The sequence below is a fragment of the Arachis ipaensis genome, chromosome B2, assembly GCF_059453495.1.
Source record: "Arachis ipaensis isolate K30076 ecotype BB chromosome B2, ASM5945349v1, whole genome shotgun sequence".
NCBI classification, from domain to species: Eukaryota; Viridiplantae; Streptophyta; class Magnoliopsida; order Fabales; family Fabaceae; genus Arachis; species Arachis ipaensis.
The window spans coordinates 102,563,254-102,590,559 of NC_142437.1; the positions used below are offsets into that span (position 1 = coordinate 102,563,254).

General features: G+C 34.1%; 1 long non-coding RNA gene across 1 annotated transcript; it reads left to right on the forward strand.

Moving 5' to 3' along the window:
- Positions 1 to 21,589: 21,589 nt before the first annotated feature.
- LOC148575056 (uncharacterized) lies at positions 21,590 to 26,686 on the forward strand. Its single transcript, XR_015905238.1, has 5 exons — positions 21,590 to 21,748; positions 24,045 to 24,771; positions 24,921 to 25,323; positions 25,411 to 26,345; positions 26,433 to 26,686. It is a non-coding gene; the product is annotated as an uncharacterized LOC148575056 (long non-coding RNA).
- Positions 26,687 to 27,306: the final 620 nt, after the last annotated feature.

Consider the following 27,306-nt stretch of genomic DNA (forward strand, 5'->3'; position numbering starts at 1 on the left):
ACATCCCGGAAGGTCTTTGATGTTCAATCTTTACCTTTTGACAAGTTAAGCACTTTGAAACATATTCCGCCACATCATTCTTCATACCCGGCCACCAAAACATCGCCTTTAAATCATGGTACATCTTAGTACTCTCCGGGTGAATGGAGAATCCGCTTTTGTGTGCCTCCTTTAAGATATCTTGCCTCAAAGTGCCAACATCCGGCACAATGATCCTACCCTTGAATCTCCATAACCCATCTTTTTCTTCCGACACTCTCCACTGTTTTCCTTGCTCGATAGCCGGTAACACCTTCCATAACGCTTCATCATTTTCATGAGCCTTTAGGAGTTCGGACTTAAAGTCACTCGAGATTTCTAATCGGCTCAAACACAAGGTTCCAGATACTTCTCGAGCACCAATTTTTAGACTCTCGAATCCCTTGAGCAACTTCTCCTCTTGAAGCATCATCCAAGACGCATATAACGACTTTCGACTTAACGCATCCGCCACTATATTCGCCTTTCCAGGATGGTAATTTAACTCAAAGTCATAGTCTTTCAACAATTCCATCCACCTCCTTTGCCTCATATTAAGCTCTTTCTGATCAAAGAGGTATTTCAAGCTCTTGTGATCGGAGAAGACTTGGAACTTAACCCCATAGAGATAATGCCTCCATACCTTCAAGGCAAACACAACCGCAGCGAGTTCCAAATCGTGCGTAGGATAACTAACTTCGTGAGGTCTCAACTGTCGTGAGGCATACGCCACCACATTATGATGCTGCATCAGCACGCACCCTAGGCCCTTTAACGATGCATCACAGTACACCTCAAAAGGCTCGTTCGGCTCAGGTAACACTAACACAGGTGCAGTGGTCAACTTTTTCTTCAATGTCTGAAAGCTCTCCTCGCACTCAGGAGTCTAAACAAACGGAGTGTCTTTGCGAGTTAACTTTGTCAACGGCAAAGCTAATTGCGAAAAGCCTTTGATGAACCTTCGAAAATAGCCAGCTAAACCGAGAAAACTCCTTATCTCAGTTACTGTGGTTGGTTGCTTCCAATCCATCACAGCTTCTACCTTAGTTGGATCTACGACTATTCCCTTCTTACTCACCACGTGACCCAAAAACTTCACCTCATCCTTCCAAAACTCACACTTAGACAGTTTCGCATAGAGTTTCTTCTCCTTTAAAATCTGCAACACGGTCCTCAAGTGTTCTGCATGCTCTTCTTCAGTCTTGGAGTAAATCAGTATGTCGTCAATGAAGACAACAACGAATTTATCCAGAAACAGACGGAATACTCTATTCATGTAATCCATGAATACTGCAGGAGCGTTCGTCAACCCAAAGGACATTACAGTATACTCGTAATGACCATAACGAGTCCTGAAAGCGGTCTTAGGGATATCCTCACCCCTCACTCTTATCTGGTGATAACCGGATCGCAAATTGATCTTAGAGAAAACCCCAGCTCCTTGTAATTGGTCGATGAGATCATCAATTCTTGGCAATAGGTATTTATTCTTTATGGTGACCTTGTTCAGCTGCCTGTAATCCACACAGAGCCGCATACTTCCATCTTTCTTCTTTACCAGTAACACTGGAGCACCCCACAGGGAAACACTTGGTCGGATAAAGTTCTTACCCAACAATTCCTCTAACTGAGACTTTAGCTCGGCCATCTCTAACGGTGACATCCTATAAGGAGCACTTGAGATTGGTCCCGCCCCAGGCACCAACTCAATAGCAAACTCGACCTCTCGGTTAGGTGGAAATTCCTCAATATCATCGGAAAACACTTCCGGAAACTCACACACTACCGGAATCTGATCTAACCTTTGATCATCACCCGAAACACCCGCGGTTAACAACAAAATACCCTGACATTTGATTCCAGAACAGTTCACCATCATCGAATTCAAGTAATAATTATTTACCACGACCGGCCCTTCTGTATCCTCCGGCATAAAGTACACCGACTTGGTAGAACAATCAAGCAGGACATGGTTTTCGAATAACCAGTCCAATCCCAAGATAAGATCAAGACCGATCATCGGTAAGCAGATTAAATTATGGACAAAATCACGCTGCTTGAACCTAAACGAAACTTTCGGGCATCCTAGCCTAGTTACCATGGCTTCATGGGTAGCATTATACACTTTTAAGTCATAACCTAAGGTTACGATCTTCAATCCTAATTCATGGGCTTTCTCAAATGCAATAAATGAATGCGATGCTCCCGAATCAAATAAAGCATTTAAAGTTTGACCAGCTATTTCACAGTTACCTCGAATGAGTGTCTCAGATCCTTCTGCACCCACAGCTGAGGTGGTGAACACCCGACCAGTTTGCTGTGCTTTCCCAGCACCTTGCTTTTGCTTCTCCGGACAACTTGCGGCTTTATGCCCCGCCTTTCCACAATTGTAGCACAAACCCCATCCGGCCTTGCATGGTACTCCTGGATGGTGACTCCCACACCTAGTACAAGCTTGATCATTCTGAGGCTGCTTCCCAAACCTTTTTCCTTGGGAGTAGTTGTTGTTGGGCCTCCTAAAAGAACCTCCCCTCTTGAAAGACGGGCCTCTAGGTGCAAAGCTCTTCCCTCGGTTCTGTGGAAATGACCCTTTGTGACTTCCTTTCTCAGCGGCTGCCCTCTTCACACACTCTTCAGCAACCCTACACTTGTTCACCAACTCAGAGAAAGTCCTAATCTCCATTGGTCCCACTGAACTGAAAATATCGCTCCGGAGTCCTCCTTCGTACTTAACACACTTCCATTCCTCATATTCCACCGGAGTCCCTTGACACATACGAGAGAATCTGAACAGCTCCTCAAACTTGTCAGTATACTCAGATACGGACATAGTACCCTGCTTCAGCTGTAACAATTCAAGTTCTTTGGCCGTCCTAGCAGAAGTCGGAAAGTACTTCTTATAGAACTCCTCTTGGAAGATATCCTAGGTAATATAATCATTACCCTGCTGCAGGAGACGTCGGATACCTTGCCACCAATGCGATGCTTCGCCAGTGAGCAAATAGGTAGCAAACTCAACACGCTGTCCTTCAGGCACCACCTGCGCTTGCAGTGCTCGTTCCATGGCCTGAAACCATGTATCGGCCTCAGTCGGGCTAGTAGTTCCCTTGAACTTCGGGGAATTAACCTTCAAAAAGTTCGCCAGTGTCATCGGGCCCTGAACTCCACCTCCGTCATTACCATGGTTGTTCATCTGTTGACCAAGAGCCTCAACAGTGGCTTGCATAGCAGCAACCATGTTCTCCAACGCAGTCATAAAGTTTACCGGGTCATTAGGGTTATTCACCGGTGCATGAGTATTCGTATGACCTCTCCAACGGCCTCTACCGCGTTCACGAGGCGCCATCTGGTTCCTAAACACACCAAACAATCGATATTAAGTTGATCAGTCTCAATATCGGAAGTTTAGTGCTTCAAAGTCCCAAATGCATGCTCATGAACGTTTATGCTAACTATATCAAGTAGATATGCTAACAGCACATAACACACATACAGAGAATGCACAGAAGCATAGTCAGTCCATTCCTCAGGCTCTACAGGAACGAACTGCTCTGATACCATAATGTAACACCCTACCATACAGAGTCTTATGCTTAAGTCATAATTCAGAGATGGCAAGGTATTACGACCTCTAAAACAAAAATTTAGTACGTATAGTAGTATGAATAATTGATTATAACTAGGAGCCTTTGTAGAAAAAGGGGGTAAACAAAAACCGTAATCTCGAACGCGCAACACTCTGATCGATAACGTAACGAGCAAAGGATAAGCTAACGCAAGATCATATGTATACAAAAGAGTGTCAAAAATAGGAATATCAAGACTCAAAATATGGCCGCGAAGATAACCGGCCTGAGCATAGCAATATATACATATGATAAAATAAGGAAACCCCAAAGGAAACCCAAAGGGACACAAATACAGAAAACCTATTCTCCAAAAATCCCCTCTAGAAGGAGTCATCACAGTTTGTATTATTTAATGGAGATAAAAGTATCTAAACAAGATATATAACCCAAAACAGAGTCCCGAGAACAAAGGATCTTCGCTAATCCAGAAGTCTCCAGCATGCCTCAACGAGAAGCCTCGCGTCCTGCATCTGAAAACCACAAAATCCGCATGGGTGAGAACCAGAGGTCCCCAGCACAGTAACAGCTTCCACATATATAATACATAATAATAGAGGAAAGCCGAAGGCAATCCTAGAACTTCCTCCAGATAATATCAAAGCTTATAAACAAGCTAAACCGTAAGTGGCAACTGACTAAAGATTCTTCAGTCTAACTAATACTTCCCTTTCCAATTCCTTCAGACCTCCCAACCACCAGCAGGAGTATAATATAGCAAACACAGTTATATCAGACAAGAGATTTACAAATAGGAACAGATAAGGCATTTAGGCAATTAGCAAGTAATATGCAGTCAAATAGGCAATCTCAAACAATTCATGTAGTATGCTTATGATGCATGCCTGTCCCTAGTGGCTGATGATATCATCTGTCAGTTATAGAGCCAACCTGACAAGTCATGGTAGCTAGCCATTGGACTGTCCCTCTGTCGTGCATCCCCAACTCGAGTTATACTCATCATAAACTTGATCATAATCATGATCCATATCCATCACCCTCACTGGTGAATATTTATCCATCATCATCACTGGTGAATATTTATGGGGGCGAGCTCATCCGGGCCTTTCACAGTGCCCGGCCACACTTACGACATTGGGTTAACAGAGCTTCGAGTCTCAACCTGGAGCACATGGTGGCTAGCCATTGCTACTACCCAGGGAAACCCTCATCTCCAATGGTGGAAGTGCCAACATTCACAATTCATTCAACAGCATATATGCATTTATACTTAGCCATAAACATGGCTCCGCCGCCACACGGCATAATCCAGCCATCCGGCCCACGGTTAAATCCATAACCAGCCAATTCATTAACAATTACGGCCATTCGGCCCATGGCATAACAAGCACTTCCACCGCCATCCTCCACATCTCACATAATCATCTTTGATCCTCATGGATCATTCATTTTTCCCTTGCTTCACTCGCAAGTTACCACATTCACTAGCCCTTTTTCTCATGCTAGGCATATCATAATGATTTAAGACATAAGTGGTGAGATTGGAGGCTTAGAAGTATGAAGTTTGGCTTTTAAAACTCAAAAATCAACTTTGGAATGAAAACAGGGCCACGCGTATGCGCACTCCACGCGCACGCGTGGATGATGCTTTCTCGAAGAACGGCGCATACGCGCCAAGTGCGCCTACGCGCGAGGGGTCATTCTGCTAAAAATTTTCTAAGTTAAAAGCTGTAGAATTCACAGATTCAACCCCCAATCTTCCGACGGTCATAACTCTCTCATTTTAAATCATTTTTCACCCGTTCTTCGAACGGCATGGACATCCCGGATCCAATTTCATTTCTAAACAGATTTGGCACAAATCAAAGATTTGTAGTCCAAGTTATGTCCCGTCAAAGTATGCCCAAAAACCATATTTTCATTCAAAACCACAAAGTGCCATTTTCAAAACAAGCCACTTTCAACTCTTTTCAAAATCAATTAAAGCATGCCAATTTCATCCCTTTTCTTTGAAATCAATCAAAGTGTACCAAATTCAACAACAAGCCATCCTCAACTCACGCATTGACATTTTACCAAAATTCTCAAAACTACCTCCAACCATTTTAACACTTCTCAATCAAAAGGCCAAAGGATAAACACAATATTATGTCATACATCCTTCTCATCCCAATTTCTAACAATATCAATTTCCAATCAACCATCATTATACATAATCATCATACTCACCAACAATATGGCACCACCCATCAATTCAACCTCAATCATTCATCAAGCATATATCACAACATGCATTTTCTCACATATCACACAATCAAGGCATCAATATTCATAATCACACATATGATCACATCATATATCTCAACCATTCCACAACATCATCAATTCAATGCCTATCTTAGGGCCTCTAGCCTAAGTATTTCCTACCACATTACATATTAGATACGGAAAACCGAAACCATACCTTAGCCGATTTCCCAAGCTCAACCGGAGCACTTCCAAACCACTTGTCCACAAGCTCTCAAGGTATCAACACCTCCAAGAACAGATTTTATCACACAAAACCCTCTTCCAAGCTTTCCAAAATCACCAATCAAGCTCCAATATTCACATATACACAACCTAAGCCACAATCATTGTACCCATACACAACATCTCAATACCCAAACATCATAGAACAATAATTTACACTAGGGTTGAGAATCTTACCACACCCAAGGTCCAAGGAGACAAGATTAACCTTCTCCTTCAAGAGAGTTGGGTCCTATAACATCAAAGAACCCAAAATCTCAACATTTTTACTCATGAAACTCGAAATCAAGGGCTGGAATTTCAAACAGTAAAACGTGGCTTACCTCAAGATTAATTGTATGGGTTTTGTAGAGCTCTCCGCGGTGAACGCGTGGCCGCAAACGGAGCGGCAATCGGAGCTCTAGATCAAAAGTTATGGTGGTTTGAAGATCAAGTGAGAGATAGAACTTGAGAGAGTGTTCTTCCCTCCATGGCCTCCATTTCAGCGTGTTTAGTGTCTCAAATGAGGAGAGAGAGTGCTAAAAACTAGGGTTTTGGTTTAGTTTAGTTGGGCCAAGGGCCCACTTTGGGTCCGGTTGGCCCGTTCGGTCCAATCTTGGTCCGATTTCTATAAAATTGGTACCGAAATTCTCGTCTCAATTTCCTCTATCATATTAAGCCATAAAAATAACATTTTGGCTTTCTAGAATAAATTCTCATTTATGGGTTAATTAGCCGTTAATTAACCGGATCTTACATTTATTATATTAGTTGATAATTAAATTAAAACTTAGTTTTCTAATTAAATACAACTTAAATTATTAGTAATTTGTTAAAAAATTATTTAAGATAAAAAATATATTATCTATATATTAATATATTGTATTAATATTTATTATTAAAAAGGCCTTGATTATAGTAATTACTTTAGTTAAAAAATTTATTTATACTATAAAGACTATAATAAATAGACCTAACAATTAAATACTTAAATATGAGATAATAAAAAATAAAATAATTTTTTAAGAACATATATAGAAAAATAATATTACCATGTTAAAAATAAAAAGAAAGCTATTATAAATTATTATTTTTATTATTCTGAATATTATACTGTGGGTGTGAAATTATTTTTTTATTATTTTAAATACTATAATAAGTGATTGCGTATATATTTTTAGTTTTTATCAATATGTATAGATAGTTATAATTTAAAATTTTAAATATATCTAAATCAATTTGGGTTGGTCAAGTGATCAGCTTAGTAGTCATCCGCTTAAGCAAGTGTTAGGAGTTCGAATTCCATCTTGTATGTGTAGTAACTCATTGGCCAATTGCAAACTCTTAAATGAAATTCAAATTCATAATGGAATAATCCTTAACTTGTTGGGTATTATAGAAAGCAAATATATATATATATATATATATATATATATATACCTAAATTTTATTATATTTTTGCCCCCACTATAAAATTCTTCTGGGTCCGTCCCTGTTTGAGTATATTTTACAATAATAATAAGTTAAATGTTCAGGTGAATTTTGGCCTTAAGGATAATGAAATTATTGCTTACATTTTCTCGTTATGTTTTACGTTATTTATCTATTATTTATAGTCAAAAGCTATTACATTTTAATCTGGTATACTTAATATTCAAGATTATAGTAATAATTATTTCAAATGGTCTTTGTCAAAGAATTCTAGATAAGAGAAAATGAGGATTATAATTTTTGTGACAATTACTGTTTTTAATTTTCATAACTGTTCAATTGTCTTTATAAAAGGTGTGGTCAAATCTTCAATTTGTTGTTTTGCTTTGCTCCTCGGTTATTTTCTTTGTCTTATTGCTTGGGATTTTGATTTACAACTATTGTGTGTATTTTATTTACGTTGTATGTTTGTTGTTCTTCATTTTTCTTTGCCTATATTGCTGTTGCTTCCTATTGTTTTCTTTAACTTCATATATCCTAGTGTTATTATTTTGGTCTATAAATATTATAAACTTTAGGACTTGTATGTTCTTCCTCTTCTTTAATTCTGAAAGATTGTGTCTTATTTGATTGTGTTCCTAGTCATTCTCTTAAATCTTTGTGAACATTGTCATGGACTATAGTGGCCATCTCTTGTGAACTTTGCACTTATTTGATTCAACTTGAACCTATTTCGACCTAATACTTCATCTTTTCTTTTATTGTTTCTATCAAAGTTCTTTGATTCAGATTTTCATGTTAGGATGTAATTGACTCTTTTTCTGGTACACTTCATTATTTTTGTACATTGTTGCTTAATTGTGATCTTACGCATTCTTTTGAATTATTGCGGACTTCATCTGTGATGTTTCTCTTCTCTTCCTAAGTTTTGAATCCTTTTAAGTAAACTCATGCTGGTTTCGATGTCACGTGGGATTCCCAGATATAGCAAGCGATACGTTAGTTCTTTAGGACACCGCTGATCGATGTTGAACTTCGGAAGTTGTAATTCAAATACTTGACATAAGACTAGTTGCTACCATAGATATATACTATAGAACCAAGGAGATTATGAAGCAAGATTATTTTTTAGGAGATTGACGAACGAAGTGAAGAGTGCTATTTATATCTGAGTTGTCAAGGGAGTGAGAGTCGTCGGTGAATGAAAACTGCATCGTTTTAACACACTCCTATCTTGTAACTTTTGCTCCTCGTTATACTTATTTATCATGTTTGGTAAAGTGCTAAAACCATGTAAAGTTTTGAAGATTATATCAATTTTCGAGGACGAAAATTTTTATAAGGAGGGTAGAATGTAAAATCTCTACAATACCATTATTCCCCTTTTCCAAACCAAACCCTAACCCTCTTCTAACACACTCACTCACCTCTCACTACCGCACACACCCTCACTCCCCTCACACCCTCTTCCTCACAGCACACAACCACAAACTGAGGAAAGAAAAAAAGAAAGATTGAGATCGAGAGAGTGAGAGAGAGGAGGAGAGAAGGAAGAAGAGGAGAGAGAGGGCTATCGCACCGGCGCCATGCCTCAACGTCCTCCAACTTGCAGTCGCGTTGCCACCACTCTCGTCTCGCCCAGCCGCATTCAGCTCGCTGTTGCGCCGCCTTGCCATCGTCGTCGCCAACGATGGATGAGAGAGAGAGAGAGGCAAACGCGAGGAGAGAGAGGGAAGCTGTTCGCGCGTACTGGAGGGTCGCCACTGTCACTGGAGCCAGCCACCTTCGTCACCATTTCTCGCCATTTGTGCCGCCGTCGAAGCCTGGATCGTCGCCGTCTAGGTTGCGTGGAGGAAGGAGAAGCCGCTGGGTGTCGCTGCACCTTGTCTTCGTTGCCGCTGAGCCTTAACATGCCAAGTCGCTGTCGCCATTGTTGAGAAAGAAGAGAGAGCTTGAAGCGAGAGAAACAGAATGTGCGAGAGGAGATGCCGTGAATAGAGGGTTGTTCCGTCACCGCTATTGCGTCGCCGTTCGGGTGAACCTTGGTTGCTACTGGAGCTGTTGGTGCCGCTGGTGGAGCTGAACCATTCCTATCACTAACCCAAAATATCGCCAGCTCCACCTTATCGCTGCCCCACTCCAAATTCTGTGCTCATTCATTCCATTCTACTTCAATCCTCCTTACCTTGAATTCTGGCACTCTGGATTCGGTATCTTCGGTCCCTTGGGACCAAGTTGTGAGTAGGCTTTACATTTATAATTGTTTGATTGTGCATCTATAATTATTTTGACATATATCTATTATAATCTTTGAATTATACTCACTATATTTGTCTTGAACGGTTTTAAATTGATTAGAATAATTGATTTATTAAAATTGAATAATTCATTTTTATGAAGTTTATACTTTCGGAACTATACATGAGACCATATATATTTTTTATGAAGTTTTGCATTATTTTAAAATGTTTGATTTTACTTGAATATCTATTTTTGAAGAATTGAAGTATTTGTTGGTATTCACTTAGTTTAAAGATTGTGAAATATGTTTGAAATATCTTATGATTGAAAAGTATTATTGGAAAAGATTCTGATGAGAAAGTATAATATGATTTGATTTGATTCGATACCTTATATATTTGAAAGATCAAAGATTTGTTGTATTTGAAATTATATGTTTTGAATTGGTTTGGGAGGCTCGTATTAGAAAACCATAGTTAATGGCGGTTATGACGTTAACTTAGATGCATCTAACACAGACCCCAGCTAGTAGTGGTGTTGCTAGCCTAACGTGTAGGCCACACGTTAGATCTGTTATTCTGTTCGGACACACGAGAAGAAAAGGCTACCCATTGAGGTGGAGCCACCCAAGTGTAGACTTTTGATTTGATTTCTATATGAGAACTCCCTTATTGATTCACTTATTATTATCAACTATTATTTTGGTAATTAAAAAATTACTTTAATAATTATGTTTATATCGTCTCATGTCGATTATAGATGTATTGTCTAGTTACTGAGTTGCAAAACTCACCCCGTTTTTCTAAAAATATTTTCAGGAACAAATATTTGATTATGTGAGCCTTCTATTCAAGATTAATGATCTACAAGGGTATCTATTCTTTGTTGAGTTCTTAGACGTCATCTGCTCCATATGTCACAGACAGGATCCATCTATATTTTATTTTTGTTAAAAATATGTAATTATTCATTTTTGAAACTGTAAATTTATCAAAAATATTTGTAACTTTCTTATTTGTCTTATATTCGAATCGGTTAGGCTTGTTGGGGAACTATTTCCCTGAGCGCCAGTAATGGCTCATTTTGGGCTGTGACAACCTCCTACTGTTGTACAAAGGATTGGTATATCTTACTTGGCCGAATACTAGCTTCATCGTTATTCTCAATTGTGCGACGATCAAACATACTTAGCTACCTATATTGTTTAAGCATCTCTGCTTGATTTGGACAGCATGCATGTATATGATTTAAAACAACCTTGGAAATAACCTAAACACCAGTATCCTTCAATAAATATATATAAATTTTTGTAGGACAATTTAATCCAGCTAATGATTTTGTCTTCTCAGTAGGAGATATGTTGGATTTTCATTTCCCTTCTCTATTACATGTAATTGATTGATTTTCTATTTCATTTCCCTTCCTATTTGTGTTTCTTATTTTGGTAGCAAATCCTACAACTTTAGCATAAATTTTGTAAAATTTTTCAACTTCTTCAAGTGTTTTTGAAAGTCATTTCAACCTTTGAAACAAACTTCTCATCAACATCAAACTAAAATAACACACAGAAAACTGGTCATACAATACCATTACAACAACAATATTATTCATATTTGATATAAAAGAATTTTATCAACTCATTTCTAACACACAATCACTGATTCCATTTAGCACAAAAATTTAATGTATAAAACACCAAATCAGTAACACTGATCTTCACAAACCAATCCATAACAAAAATGAACTTATCAATACAACGCCATTCTTTATCTCTGGAAAACACCGAAACTCTAATTAAATGTGACATAAACATATTTTCACAATCAAATTCAAAACTCATAGATTTCAATCAAATTCAAATCCTTAATTATCAACACTGATTTATTCTCTCAATCAAACCTCGTCGAGACGTCAACTACATTCAATTGAAAAAATTATCCAACTCACCCTGGTTGAACGTATTCGAACTTACATCATCCAACTCGTCTGGTTCAATGCACTCAAACTTGAACCATACATTGTTTGCTCTTAATGTCTGATTTTAGAAAACGAGAATGCAGAAAAGAAAAGAAAAAAAAAAATCAAAGAACGTAGAGAAGAAGAGCAAAAGATTTGAGAACACAGAGAATAATAGCAAAAAATCTGAGAATGCCAAGAAGAAGAGCAACAAATTCAAAATGAAATCACGAAGCTGAGAACACGGAGAAGAAGAGCAAAAAATCTGGAATGAAATCACGAAGAAACGTTAAAAATCAGTTAGTTAGGATTCCTTCATTGGCGTGTGGATGGAAGATAGGTTAAAATGACTTGGTTGGACTTGGTTACTTAAAACACTTGGTTGTAGAGCTTTTTTGTTAAATAATTAGAATGGATCCATGTTTATTTATGACACTCCAAGCGTATTAAAGACTAAATGGTCTCAGAAGAGTGATGTCCAAGTAACTAATTCTATTGAGAATGAAAAAGAATAGTTAGTCTTGAGAGTTAGTTACAATAATCCTTGAGTCAATGTTATATAAGCTAAGCACTCCTCGTTTGTAAGGACACTGAATTCTATTCAATAAGATCAATTACTTACATTCTAAGAAAAATAGATTCTTCCTTTTTCTTTTCTCTCAATCTTTTGCAATCTGCATAATCTTTCCTCCATCACAAAAAGAATTTTAACATGGTATTAAAGCGTGATTCGATTCATGGCTAAATTTGTTCTTCTAAACACCACAACTTCCATTAACAAATGTTTTTCATTCTAGACCTGATCTTGATAAACTTGACAAAAACTATTATAAAACATGGAAGTAATTGGCTCTACATATTGTTGGAGCAAATTCACTTAAAGATAATATAATCTCATAAAAGACTTCTCAGAAATTCTCAACAGAATTAGTTACTTGGGCATCACACTTCTCAACAGAAGTAAAACGGCAAGCAAACACTGAATTCGCAACATATAAAGAATGAAAAGTCAAGGATCATTACTTGATGACATGGTTACTTTCCATACATGGATACTTTAATAAAATAACAAGATGTTGGATTTTACTTTACATATAGTGTGCTAGAAAATTCAAGAACATTTCTCTCAAACCTCAAAGATTCAGATTAAGCAACTTAAATCAAGACTAAGACTATCAAGAAAATAGGATTATTGTCACAAGATATCTCAAACGTATTCAAAATGTGGTAGGTTCTTTAGTTGCTATTGGTCATGTGCTTACTGTGGATGATTACATTGATGCTATCTCAGAAAGATTGATAGGAGAATATGCTTTGTTCATTTCGTCTATCATGTCAAAATCTAAATCCATCATACTCTTGGAAGTGGAATCTTTACTCAAACATCAATTGGCATGGTTTTGGAAGAGGTTTTAAAGCAAGAAGAGGTAGAGGAGCTGGTAGAGATCATATGATCGAGGATCAAGATTCTAAAATTCTTTCTCTTCAACGCCACAATATCAGCTTTGTTGTAGATTTAGCCACATCGTCAATTCTTGCTTCCATAGATATGATAAACAATTTTCTCCTTAACCTGGATATAGTGAAAATTCAACAAATTTTCCATCTTTTCTTGCTCCACCCCATCAAATTTTCATAATCCAAGGTCTTTTATGGCCACTACTTTAAATTTTTCTGAAAATCCATGATTTCCAAACAGAGGGTCCTCACATCATATAACTGCTAATCAATCATATATACTCACTATCTCAGAATTTTTAAGTCCAGAAGATCAAGTCTTGTTAGGTAATGAAATAGGTACTCGAATTTCATACATTGGTAATGATTAGTTGATATCCCTTAATAAAAATAGAAAGTTTTTATTAAGAAATCTAATTCATGCTCTTGAATTGTCTGAACATTTAATAAGTGTTCAAAAGTTTGCTCAAGATAATAATTATTTTTTCTAATTTTATGCTAATTATTGTTTGGTTAAATCTCAAGGCACTCGTTAGATTCTACTCCAAAGAGTGCCTAAAAATGAGGTATATTAGTTTAAATGTGTTGTTATTGCTAGATCTCTACCACTTGATTCTAATTATGTGAATTGTGTTACTGTTTCTTGTCCTCAAACAGTGCTATTCGAATTTCGCCTATTGTTATGCCTAATTTTGATTGTAATTCGCTAATTTCTTAGTCTGTTTCTTCTTATCCTTGTGTGATTGGTGCTAGATGGATAGATTAGGTCATGCCTCATCTTAAACTGTTAACAAAATCTTAAATTCTTGTAATGTACCTATTTCAATTTCAATAAAAGAAGACACCTTGTGCAGATTTTGCTATATGAAAAAATTGCATTCTTTGCCTTTTGTTAAAGATGATTTTGAATTCAATATACCTCTTAAAATGATATACACTAATGTATGGGTTCCTTACCAAATCTATTCTATAATGGTTTTAGTTACTATGTCTCATTTATTGATACATTCACTAGATACATCTCTATCTTCTTATTATTCTAAAGCACATGTTTTTCAAGCTTTTATTTAATTCAAAAGTCAAATTGAAAATCACAATAGACTCAAAATTAAAGCTTTGCAATTAGACCATGGAAGAAAATATCTTTTTTAATCTTTTATAGATTTTTTCACAAAAAATGATATAGTACATAGATTTTTATGCCTTTATACCCATCAACAAAATGAGAGGGTTGAAAGAAAACATAGACACATTGTTAAAATTAGATGATCTGTGTTAGTTAGAGCTTCTATTTCTCTTGTTCACTAGGATGATGCCTTTTTGTTTGCAACGAACTTTTTTCATAAATCGATTACCATCTTCTAATACTCAGAATAAATCCCCTTATGAATTTTTATATTACAAAACTCTAGATTATTCTCTTTTAAAAGTTTTTGGTTTGTGATTTTTTAATATTAAATCCATATAATGATAAGAAATTAGCTTTTAAATATGATCTTATAGTGTTCATTGGCTATGCACCAAAACACAAATGATATAAATGCTTAACAAAATAAAAAAAGATTATTATATCTAGAAATGTCCTTTTTGATGAAACTTTTATTCCTTATTCTGAATTATTTGGTATGCATACTGCTAAACATCTTCCTACAAAATTTTCTCATACTACTTTAACTATGCATGTTTTAAATATTTCTTCTTTTGCTAACGCGCAAACTTTTAGCAACAATACTGAACTTTCTCAGCAAAACTCTAATAACATTGCCTTTATACTCTCAATGCTACTATCTCTCAACATGATTCTCATCCTTCTCAATCTGCAACCACTTCATCATGTCATCAGTCATCACACTATAGAACCTTCACTAAAAGTTAATCCTCTTTCATCCTCTGTTACTACCTGATAAATTGAGATAAATCTACCTTTTTAACATCCTGATACTATTATTATTAACAATCATTCTAGAGTGACTAGATCCAAGTCTGGCTCTTCTAGACTAAAGCTTTTCATTCTGCTGTATCTACCTTAGAATTTGATCTTTATTATCTTCAAACTGTTCCTTCTTCAATTAAGAAATATATTAATTTACCACATTGGAAAGAGGCTATGCTTCCTGAATTGGATGCTTTGCAAAGAACAAAGACATGGAGTTTAGTAATAGCAATATTATTGGGACAAAATGGGTATATGCTATAAAAAGGTCTCTTTTTGGTGAAGTTAAGATATATAAAGCTAGATTAGTGGCCCAACAATTTAAGTTATTTTAACAATTATTTTTTCTTCAAACTGGACAATTCACCAATAGGATTTTAATAACGTCTTTATAAATGGCAACTTAAATGACACTGTTTATATTACACAACCTCCAGGTTTTATTTCCAATTATTCTTTATAGATTTGCCTAAAACAGACCCCTAGAACTTGGTATGTCACATTGTCTTAAACTCTTACTCAATTTGGATTCAGGAGTACTAGGTTTGATCCTTCAGTATTTTTCTTATAAACTACTACTTATCATATCTATATTTTTGGTGTATATGAATAACATACTTGTTACAAGTAATAATTCTTTAGCTATTACATCTAGTATGTAAAAAATTTCAAAATTGCACAACATATTTACTTTCAAATATCTTAGTACCTTCAATTATTTTCTTGGCATAGAGGCTTTTAAACTAAAATTAGGTTCCTATCATCTATGCCAAACCAAATATATCAAAGATCTTCTTCTAAAATCTGGAATGCAAGATTCAAAACTTGTTCCAACTCCTATGTTATCTTCTAAAAAGTTCTCTCAATTGGTGCTAAATCTTTTGGTGATTCCACACATTACATGTCTACTATAGGTGTATTAAAATATTGTACACTCACAATACCTAAAATTTGTTTTGATATAAACAAAGTTAATCAATTCATGCACAAATCATTGATCACTCATTAGAAAGTTATCAAGCATATCCTTAGATACCTTGCAAGCACATCAGATCAAGGGATCATCTTTTATCCCTCTTCTGATTTTCAAATTTTTGTTTTCACAGATGTGGACTAGGGCTCAAATGTGGATCATAAGCATTTAACTTTAGGGTATTGTTTCTATTTTGGAAGTAATTTGGTAGCCTGGTCCAGTAAAAAACGATACTCAGTTACCTTCTTCATTGTAAAAGCATAATTTTAAAGTATTGTTAATGCTTCTACTAAGATTATTTGACTTGAAAATATTCTTTATGAACTGCATTATCTCTCTCTGGCACGCCAATAATTTATTGTGACAATGCTAGTACTGTTTAGATTTCAGCTAATCCAATTATGCAAAGTCGTACAAAATATTTTGAACTCAATCTTCATTTTGTTAGAAATAGAGTCAATCAAAGAAAATTGCATATTATCAATGTTCTGAAAACTTATTCGAACCGGCCAGTCGAACTGTGAACCATTGACAAATACGGTTCGGACAGAAGGCAAAACCGACAGATTTAAAAACCGAAGTTGGATTGCCGAACCGGTTGGGAACCGATCGGTCGAACCGAACCGTGACCCGGCAGGTTTTTGAAATTGGCTGGCAAAACACTGTGTTTTGCATACTGAAGAAAGGGGCAAAGGGGAACGAACCCTAGTCTCAGTGTCTCAACCACAGATCCACTCACCCCTCTCCTCTCGAGCCTCCACAGTCCACTCTCACCTCTCGCTCTCAGTTCTCACGTCTCCGATCTCCACCTTGAGCTTCCGGCACAACTTCCGTCCAGCATTGCTGTCGCAACATCCGTGGAGCCACCACCACTGTTTGCGCAGCCACACTCCATCGCCAAGTCAGCCCTCAAAAATCGCAGCCACCGCCAGCGCCACTTTTCGTCTTGCAGTTAGGGACCGCCGGCGCTAACTCTATTAAACCCTGCCACCCCTTAGCCACCTCTTGCCAGCCACTGTTCCTGTCCCTATCCCCGCCAGCTCTGCATTTTTCCAGACTTCCAGCTTCTAACCCTAGGTATGAATTTTGTTTTTTGTAATAATAATTGTTGAAGCATTGATTAATTGTTGAAAGATGATTAATTGAATAATTTTTTACAATTATTGTTAGTTAAGTTCTGTTCAAGCCTGTTCGAAGGTTACTTTTAAGTTTTGTGAAATGTGACCTATGAACTGCGATTTTTTTTTTATTTTTCTCCCCTAAATTCAATATTTTATGCTCTGTTCAGAAATTATTGAATGATTATTGAATTTTTTGTGTTTTTGTTGAATGATTATTTGATTTTTTATTAGCACTGGATGCTCTACTATATTTGTGTATTATTTCTATACTATGTTTGTGATTTTTTTGGGTAATTCAACAGATTAAAAATAAATTTGCTGTTTAATAATTTTTTTTCTTTTATTGTAGATCTCGGTAATTCAATAGGAAGCAGATATAAAAAGCAGAGCTTTCAAGTCTGTGCGAGTTGCTGTCCATGTCCTTGTAAATCGATTGCAAGTTAATGTTATTTCCTTTAGTTTTAATGTTGGATTTTGAAACTAACCCTAATTTCTTGCTTCTCAGGAATCAAAAATAAAAAATCAAAGAAATAGAAAAGAAGCAGGTATTATCAATTAAATTCAATTTTGAGTATTATTGGTTGAACAATTATGAGAACATTATTACTGTTTGTGAGCTGAAAACTTTAGATTTAATTAATTTTTGTCTGGTAATTATTGGTTGGACAATTCGGAGGGAACGAATCCACTGGTTTTGGTTTGATTTATGATACTGTTGAGAATGCTAAGAAGTATGAGCCTAAGTAGACTTATTAAGGTAAGATAACTCTATTTTTTGTTCTTCTGATATGGTTTTGTTCACGAGTGTAATTGCTATAGAATGAGAAACACTTTTATCCAATTAGAATGTATGCCTTTCAGTCTTTGTAAATTATAAGACTGGTAAGTTAGTGCTTACTAATATTAATCATTAATGATAATATGTGTATTTTATTAGGTGATATTGATGTTGATTTATATCAAAGTGGTGGTAGTAGTAGTCTTTATGCAGCATCTTTTGATTTTTTTGTACAAATAAAAAATCGATTTATGATGATTGATGATATTATGTTAGCATTTCATATTTGGAGTTTATACTTGTTTTTAAGATCTTAATATTTTAGTTGATGACATTTCATACATTCTTTAAATTTAGCAGATATTTTAAAGTTTATATTACTATAATTATGTTTTAAAGTGTTTATATATAATTTATTTATTATTTTATTATAAAATAATTTTTTTTATTAGACCACAGTTAAACTAATTGGACCAATAAACCAATAAATCAGTAATTAAAATAGTTCGATGACCAATTCTATTTTCAAAACCATACATATTATACATGTTCCAAGGGTTAATCAAATGGCCGATATATATACTAAACTTGTCTTTGCTTGTTTTTAATAAGTTTAAGAGAAAATTTAAATAACTCTAAAAGGTCCTTTGAATTTGAGAAAAAGAAAAAGCGTAATGCCTAAATAACTAATTCTATCAAGAATTAAAAAAAAAAAAGTAATTAACCTTGAAAATTAGTTACAATATTCCTTGTGTCAATGCTATATAAGTTAAACGCTCCTTATTTATTTGTAAAGATACTCAATTTTATTCAATCAAATCAATTACTTGCATTATAAGAAAAATAAATTCTTCCCTTTCCTTTTTTTTTTTTTTTCTGTCTTTTGCAATATGCGTAATCTTCCTTCCATCACAAACAGAATTTCAACGTGGTCTATTTCCATAACATATTTAATTTGTGGATATCATGGGTAAAGCAAATAATGTAGTTCAATTTTGTATAATTTGTTTTTTCTTTTTAAATTAGAAGTGAAACTTGAATTTAAAATTTTTAGATAAAAAAAATGTCATTTGAACTCTAATTTATTAGTAATTTTGTATAGTTTGTTGTGAAATAAAATAAAAAAGGTTAATAGTCAAATTCGTCCCTAAAAGATTACTCATTCTTTAAATTAGTCCTCAAATGATTTTTTTAGTCATATTAGTCCTTGAAAGATAAAACGTAAGTCAAATTAGTCCTTCCGTTAATTAGATAATGACGTATTACGTTAAGTGCCACATGTCACTAGATGATTGATTGACGTGTCAGATCAGTGACACCTAGCACGCCACGTGTCACCTGACATATAAAAAATTTATTTATAATAAAAATAGTCCTTAAAAGTTCAGACGTAAGTCATTTTTATCCCTAAAATTTTAAAAATTAATCAAATTAGTCCTTATATAATTTTTTTCATTTTTTCTTCATAATATTAATTTTAAAATATTTTTTATAGTAGTAATTTTAATATTATTTTTAAACCTTAATAAACAAAATTCTCTTTACATAAAATGATAAAAATAATTAAATTATTATAAAGTTATTTTGTCATTTATATTTTAAAATTTTATCATTTCAAATTGTAATTTTTTTATAGTAAATTTTTTTTTATTTAAACGAATTTATCAAATTATTGTTGATTATATATTTAAAAATTTAATATTTTAAATCTCACTAAATAATATAGTAGTTATTTTAAAATTTAAATCTTTTAAATTTTTAAAATTATAATTTTTATTATTGTTTAATTTATATGGTAGAACTCAATAATTAAAAAACTAATCTATCGAATCACTTGTTGAATCTTAATATTTTAATATAAAATATTTATATGATAGAACTCAAATTATTGTTGAATTTTAATAACTAGTATATAACTATATATACTAAAAGTTTTAATATTTTGGATTTCACTAAATAAATATAGTAGTTATTTTAAATATTTTAATCTTTCATTCAACAAGTGATCCTATAAATCGGCTTTTAAATTATTGAGTTCTATCATATAAATTAAACAATAATATAAATTATAATTTTAAAAAATTTAAAAGATTTAAATTTTAAAATAACTACTGTATTATTTAGTAAATTTAAAATAATAAATTTTAAATATATAATCAACAATAATTTAATAAACTCATTTAAATAAAAAAATTCACTATAAAAAAAATTTACAATTTAAAAATGTAAAACTTTAAAATATAAATGACAAAATAATTTTATAATAATTTAATTATTTATATTATTTTATGTAAAGAGAATTTTGTTTATTAAGGTCTAAAAATAATATTAAAATTAGTACTTTCAAAAAATATTTTAAATTTAATATTATGAAAAAATATAAAAAATTATATAAGGATTAATTTGATTAATTTTTAAAATTGTAGGAATGAAAATGACTTACATTTAGATTTTCAGAAACTATTTTAATTATAAATAATTTTTTTACATGTCAAGTAACACGTGACGTACTAGGTATTACTGACACATCAACTAATTATTTGGTGACACGTGGAACTTAACGTGATACTTCATCATCTAACTAATAAAAGAACTAATTTAATTTATATTTTATCTTTGAAAGATTACTATAACTAAAAATTTATTTAAAAACTAATTTAAAAAATGAGTAATCTTTTAAGAATAAATTTGAGTATTAACCCAAAATAAAAAAAAGAAGAATGGAAGAAAGGAACGTATACGGCACAGGAAGAAAGAAAAATAAAATACTACTTCCTAGAGTACGATCACATAATTAATTATAATAAAACAACAACAAAAAAATGGTCCACACTTAATAGGAACGTATACGGCACAGCAAGAAAGAAAAAACAGAATACTACCTCCTAGGGTACGCTCACATAATTAATTATAATAAAACAAAAAAAAAATGTGGTCCACACTTAATAGAAAGAAAGAAAAAATAAAATAATATTTTTTAAAGTGGTGACATAACTAGTTACAATTTTGCTATTTTATATTCTAAAGACATAGATTAAATATGATACAAAAGATATTTTGATTTTATTTATCATAAAAATAATTTTTTAATATTTTTAATATATAAAAACAATAAATAATATTAAAATATATCCGTACATTTAATTTATGTTCTTAGAATATAAAAAATCAAAATTCAATTAATTATAATAAAACAAAAAAAAAATAACGTTTTTACGTTAAAAATCTTACCATTCCGAAATAATTGGAGTTACATTTATTTTTCTATTTTTATTCAAGAGTTTTTAAATATATACAAGATTCGTTATCATAATAGGAATAATCTTACCGTTAACTACTTTAATTTTATAATAAAATATATGTCCTACTAAAAAAAAGACAATTTATAATTTGCTATCGGACAAAGATTTACTTCCCTAAAAAGAATAATTTGTTAAAACAAAAAAATGTGGTCCACACTTAATTTTTCTTAACTCCTTTCCCAGTCTTGCGTAGCAGTTATCATTGTTTCGGGTGAAGCTTCACCTTCAATTATAAATACCCATTCATTCTCGATTTAATGCACACAAACTTAATCTAGAGTATTCAGTAGTTAGATATAGTTTTAAATGAATTTAATGGCAGTGAACGCGCTAAGCAGATCATTATGTCCATGTCATGTAATTAATAGGTAACCACAAGTTTAATAACCCGTGCACTGTACGGGTAAGATTCTTCAAGAGAATATGTATACAAAAACAGGTATGTTATATATACAAGTTTTTTTGGCTTACAAGTCTTATAAGTTGGCACAAGCTTAACAAAATATACGCACATTACACTCCTACATTCAAGAGTAAATACACGCACGTTACTCAACCACTTCCTATTTCCAAAGCGCGCTACTCACCATTATGAACGACTCTTCTTCTTTTTCCTCGATGAAAACCGTAACTGTCATTTTTCTTCGCGTTTCTCCTCTTCCTCCTCTTCTTCCTTCTTCTTCTCCTCCTTCTTTGTATTTTTCCTCCTTTTTTTCGCGTGTTTCATCTTCATCGTCGTGTTTCTCTTTCTTCTTCTTTTGATTTTGCAACATTATGTATTTTTTTCTTTTTTGTTTGATTTTTTCCTCCCAAAAAGAATTATGAGAATATGAAATAAGAAGATGAAGAAGAAGCAGCAGAAGATGAGGAGGAGGAAGAAGAAGAGTTCTGAATTATGCAGAACTCATCAGAATAAAAATACACCTAAATATCTTCATTTTATACTCAAATATCTTCGTATTACACCAAAATATCTTCGTTTTTACACCCAAATTTGCTGCAGATACAGAAATGAGTTATTTTACGTGTACACTAAAATCAGCCACCAAAGTCAGCAAGGGCTGCAAAATACACCCAAAATACACCACAGAAGGGCTACAAAATACACTCAAAATACGCCATATTAAAATAAGCATAAACTATAGAATGCAAATACAACTATAAAACCATTATAAAAAAATAACAAAAACCAAATTCATGAATCATAACTAAACAGAAACTAAAACAATTCAACCAAAAGAATAAGACAATTCACCATCCGTCAGATGAAAAGTCATAAACTATAAATACACCCAAACTTTTATAAAAATATACCCAAATATTCCTGATCTACACCCGAACATCTGATATAAAATGGATAAGATTATATTAATTCTAATCAGAACTAGTACATTAGATTCAATTCAAACAAGGAAGAATTAACAACAAATTTTACAGGCAAGGTTCACGCATTGGTTCATCTGACAATCTGAAGTTGAATTATCCATTATCTTCAAAAACAATTTCAAAGCTTGATTTCAAAAAACAATGGAAATCGAGAATAACGAAGAAAGAGAACAAAGAGAGAAAAGCATGTAAATGAAGAAGGAGAAAGAGAAGGCAAGAAATTCGAAAAAGGAAACGGAATCCTTTCAAAAATTAAAAATCTGTTAGAGGCGCGTGAAACATATGTGCATAACAAGTGCGTTTGAGCGTAATATCAATTAGAGGACTTGTAAGACTTGTATAGCAAAATCACTTGTATGTAGAGATTAATCCATACAAAAATACTATGAGGTAATCAACACTATAAACACTAATAATTCAAAATGGTAATGATAGATAATTAATAAATCTAATTAATTTAAATTGATCAAGTGATGAGTTCATTCGTCTGTTTAAATAAATATTATTATCGAATTAAATACTAACTTCACTTAATTACAATTAGTTAAAAGTAATTAGAGGATACGAATAATCTCTGCATACAAGCAATTAAGGCTTACAAGTCTTACAAGTCCTTTCCCTCAAACGCGCCTCTTGTGGCATCTGTCTTTCACGCACTTATTTAACAGAATATTAAATCAATCCAAATCAATTAACACGCGAATATATAACTTCCAAAATTCAAAAGATTTCGTCTCCTTCTTCGAATCTCTTGCCAATTTTGTTCGATCTCCTTCCTGCGTTTCTTCTCCCTTTTCATTCGTCCTTTTTCGTGATTTATCTCTGGTTTCTTATTCCTCATTTACATGCGTTTCTCTCTATGTACTCTAGCTTCTTTTTTTTTTTTTTTCAATTTTCATGGTATCTGAATTAATGTTTTGAAATCATTTTGAAGATAATGGATGATTCAACTTTAGATTGTCAGATGAACCACTGCAAAGTAGATTTTGAATTTGAATTGAACGAAGTCCTTGGGGTGTGATTTAGTTTCAGTTAATTATTGAATCTGAATTTGATGCAGTTAGTCGTTTGTGATTGTCTAGCTGAATAATGCGTGAACCATCACTGTGAAATTAATGCGTGAACATTGACTGTGAATTGAATCTAATGTACTAGTTTTGATTAATTTTGTGTATTTTATACTAGACGTTCGGGTGTAGATCAGAACTTTTTGGGTGTATTTTAGGGGAAGTTTGGGTGTATTTATAGTTTATGGCTTTTCTTGTTATTTTAGTTGAGTTGTTGTCGTTCAGGTGTAGATCAGAAATTCTTGGGTGTATTTTTAGTTTTTAACATGGTGTATTTTGCAGCCTCTCTGTGTTGTTGATGACCAGTTTGTTCCCAAGGTTGGAATGACATTTACCATCCTTGAAGATGCTGCAACATTTTACAAGGACTATGCCAAGGCTGCAGGTTTTTTCTACAAGAGTTCGGAGCACAAATAAGAAGGGAAACGAGATTAAGAATCAATTGATTACATGTAGCCGAGAGGAAAAATGGAAATCTAAAATATCTCCGACTGAGAAGACAAATCCCACAGCTGGTTTAAATTGTCCTGCAAGAATTTATATACACACATTGAAGGATGTTGGTGCTTGGATCATTTCGAAGGTTGTGCTGCATCATTCACACCCTTGCTGTCCAACTAAAGTAGAGATGCTCAAACAGCACAGAAAACTAAGCATGTCCATTCGTCGTACAATAGAGAATAACGAGGAGGCTGGTATCAGACCAAGCAAAACTTACCAATCATTTTTTGCGGCAGTTGGGGGTCACTGCGAGTTAAATTTTATTAAAAAGGATGTGAGGAATTACATCACGAGAGAAGTGTGTGAATGTTTCGGAACAAGAAGATGCAAAGGAATTCGGGAAATATTTATTAAGAATGAAAGAGAAGAATCAGAATTTCTTTTTCGAGCTCGAACTCGAGGACGATCAGTCGATTAAGCTGGCTTTTTGGGCCGATGCAAGGAGCAGAGCTGCCTTTGAGTATTTCGGAGATGTTATTCTATTTGACACCACCTACAATACAAACAGGTAATATGCTGTTTTTGTTTATGATGCTAAATTAATGTTGTTTTATGAATCTGCTGCAGAAGTGTATATGGGATGTTTTTGGGTGTATAAAGTCATTTTTTAGGTGTACGTAATGATTTTTCATTCTGTACTATCGTAATTTATTTCAGGTATAATTTGGTTTGTGGTTCTTTTGTCGGGGTGAATCACCACGGTCAGTCAACACTTCTTGGATACTCTTTCATGAAAAACGAAGAAATTGAATCATTCAAATGGTTATTTCAATGTTGGCTTCGTTACATGGGAGGAAATGCTCCGAAAAGGATTCTCACCGATCAATGCGCATCAATGAAAAGGGCTATAGAGGCTTGTATGCCAAAAATAATTCACCGTTAGTGTATTTGGCACATCATGAAGAAGATTCCAAGCAAATTAAATGGGTACAAGGGACACGCAGAAATTGATCAAGAAATGAGCCAAGTTGTTTAGAACTCTCATACCAAAGACTCATTTGATAGGAATTGGAATGATTTTCTGCTGAAGTATGGTCTTGTGGACAACAAGTGGCTTTAGGTAATGTTGTTTAAAATCTGCAGCAGAGGTGTAAATTGTATTTTTTTTTGGGGTGTAATATAGCCTTATTTTGGGTGTATTATGCAGATATTTACAAAGACCGTCATATATGGGTTCCAATTTATCTGGATCACCACTTCTGGGCAGGGATGAGAAGCACACAAAGGAGCGAGAGCATGCATTCATTTTTTAACAAGTTTATTACACGGAACAGCTCGCTTATTCAATTTGTCAAACAATACGATAATTGCCTCGGAAGCAGGGAGCAAGTAGAGAGAGAATCGGATGCTGCAGATTTTCATACGGTCATACCGTGTGCAACTAAATCCTCCATTGAAGCTCAATTTCAACATGTGTACACTCACCAAAAGTTTAGGGAAGTCCAAGCACAATTCAGGGGAAGGGCAAATTGCATCACAAGATTAACGAACTCCGCTCTAGGCTATTTAGTATACGAAGTCGGAGAACAAGTTTCCAGCTCAATATTCAACAAGTTTGTGGTTACTTACGACTCAGTAGCAGCCCAAGTGAAATGCCAATGCTTATTATTCGAGTCAAGAGACATATTGTGCCGTCACGCACTAAGTGTGTTAAGCTTTGAATGAGTAACCCAAGTGTCACCGAGATATATACTGGAACGATGGAGTAAGAAGGTAAAGAGGTGATACACACACATCAAGAGCAGCCACGATGAGCCACTACTGGAGCCAAGAAGCAAGAGGTTTGACGAATTGGTGTTTTGTTCACAAAATATTTGCGAATTTGCATCAGAATCGGAGGAGCTGACTGCCATTCTGCACCGTGTGTACGATAACGTCATGGTTGAGATGGAAGAACTGAAAGCCAAAAGGAATGGAACATGTTCATTATCTCACGAAGATGCCAACTTGAAATCCGTTAACGAGCTTCAAAGCCCTCCAAGGGTTTGAACAAGAGGACGTCCAAAAAATAGGCTAGGTTCAAAGTTGGATAAACAGATTGCAAATGCCTCAAAGAAGAAGAAAACAAAAGCTCTAAACAAGGTAAAAGTGATGTTCTTTAAACATGTGGTGATTGATTTTAATTTTCTTGTTAATATTTTTGCTAATATGTGAGTTTATTATTTCCAGTTAAACCTGTTTGATGCTGCATCAGTGGTGCGTCCAAATTCCAGCCAATATCAAGGATGTGTTATGAATTATCAGTTCAGGAAACCAGTAGCAGGGGATAGTTTTTTGGGTGTATAGTTACAAAATATGGGTGTAAAGCTTAGTTTCTTGGGTGTATTTCTGAATTTTCTTGTGTTTGACATTTTACGTATATATTTCAGATGCTGCTGTTTATGTTATAAATTATTGTTTTTTTTTTATTTTTTATGGTTTAGGATTTAGGGTTTAGGGTTTAGGGTTTAGGGTTTTGGGTTTTGGGTTTTGGGTTTAGGGTTTAGGGTTTAGGGTTTAGGGTTTAGAGTTTAGAGTTTAGGGTTTACGGTTTTATGTTTTTAGGGTTTTAGGGTTTAGGGTTTTAGGGTTTTAGGGTTTAGGGTTTAAGAGTTTAGGGTTCAGGATTTAGGGTTTTAGGGTTTAGGGATAAAGCATCATGGGATAGAAGTTTGGGTGTATATTTAACTTTCCTTGGGTGTAAAATATGATGTTATGGGTGTAAAATTTGCTGATTTGGGTGTATAGTAGGTTGGGTGGTTTAGGGTTTAGGGTTTTATGTTTTTAGGGTTTAGGGTTTTATGGTTTAGGGTTTTAGGATTTTAAGGTTTAGAGTTTTAGGGTTTAGGGTTTAGGGGTTTAGGGGTTTAGGGTTTTAGGGATAAAGCATAAGGGGATAGAAGTTTAGGTGTATATTCAACTTTCCTTGGGTGTAAAATGTCAAGTTATAGGTGTATATCTGGTTTGATATTTTCCTTCATATTATAGTACCTGTAATTTAGACCTTTTGAATACAGCTGTGAGAGTTTAATTATGGAAATTTTTTTTTACAATAAACTGGATT